The sequence below is a fragment of the Halictus rubicundus genome, unplaced genomic scaffold, assembly GCF_050948215.1.
Source record: "Halictus rubicundus isolate RS-2024b unplaced genomic scaffold, iyHalRubi1_principal scaffold0540, whole genome shotgun sequence".
Classification (NCBI taxonomy): Eukaryota; Metazoa; Arthropoda; class Insecta; order Hymenoptera; family Halictidae; genus Halictus; species Halictus rubicundus.
Window position 1 is genome coordinate 115001 of NW_027489081.1, and position 1648 is coordinate 116648.

Genomic DNA, 1648 nt, shown 5'->3' on the forward strand with positions numbered 1-1648 from the left:
TCGTCTAGGACCGATACGGAAAAAGTTTCCTCTTAGCGGTGGGACTTAGAAAAATTTCCAGAGTTTTGTCGACGGAGTAGCACATCCGTCCATTATTTGCTAATAACTCGATAAATAATAATTGTAGCGAGTTTGGTGTTATGATATATATTGTTAGAAACCGTCTATATTACAGTGATATCACGTCGAAAATCGTCTAGGACCGATACGGAAAAAGTTTCCTCTTAGCGGTGGGACTTAGAAAAATTTCCAGAGTTTTGTCGACGGAGTAGCACATCCGTCCATTATTTGCTAATAACTCGATAAATAATAATTGTAGCGAGTTTGGTGTTATGATATATATTGTTAGAAACCGTCTATATTACAGTGATATCACGTCGAAAATCGTCTAGGACCGATAGGGAAAAAGTTTCCTCTTGGCGGTGGGACTTAGAAAAATTTCCAGAGTTTTGTCGACGGAGTAGCACATCCGTCCATTATTTGCTAATAACTCGATAAATAATAATTGTAGCGAGTTTGGTGTTATGATATATATTGTTAGAAACCGTCTATATTACAGTGATATCACGTCGAAAATCGTCTAGGACCGATAGGGAAAAAGTTTCCTCTTGGCGGTGGGACTTAGAAAAATTTTCGTCGAACGTCCGACGGAGTAGCACATCCGTCCATTATTTGCTAATAACTCGATAAATAATAATTGTAGCGAGTTTGGTGTTATGATATATATTGTTAGAAACCGTCTATATTACAGTGATATCACGTCGAAAATCGTCTAGGACCGATAGGGAAAAAGTTTCCTCTTGGCGGTGGGACTTAGAAAAATTTCCAGAGTTTTGTCGACGGAGTAGCACATCCGTCCATTATTTGCTAATAACTCGATAAATAATAATTGTAGCGAGTTTGGTGTTATGATATATATTGTTAGAAACCGTCTATATTACAGTGATATCACGTCGAAAATCGTCTAGGACCGATAGGGAAAAAGTTTCCTCTTGGCGGTGGGACTTAGAAAAATTTTCGTCGAACGTCCGACGGAGTAGCACATCCGTCCATTATTTGCTAATAACTCGATAAATAATAATTGTAGCGAGTTTGGTGTTATGATATATATTGTTAGAAACCGTCTATATTACAGTGATATCACGTCGAAAATCGTCTAGGACCGATAGGGAAAAAGTTTCCTCTTGGCGGTGGGACTTAGAAAAATTTCCAGAGTTTTGTCGACGGAGTAGCACATCCGTCCATTATTTGCTAATAACTCGATAAATAATAATTGTAGCGAGTTTGGTGTTATGATATATATTGTTAGAAACCGTCTATATTACAGTGATATCACGTCGAAAATCGTCTAGGACCGATAGGGAAAAAGTTTCCTCTTGGCGGTGGGACTTAGAAAAATTTTCGTCGAACGTCCGACGGAGTAGCACATCCGTCCATTATTTGCTAATAACTCGATAAATAATAATTGTAGCGAGTTTGGTGTTATGATATATATTGTTAGAAACCGTCTATATTACAGTGATATCACGTCGAAAATCGTCTAGGACCGATAGGGAAAAAGTTTCCTCTTGGCGGTGGGACTTAGAAAAATTTCCAGAGTTTTGTCGACGGAGTAGCACATCCGTCCATTATTTGCTAATAACTCGAT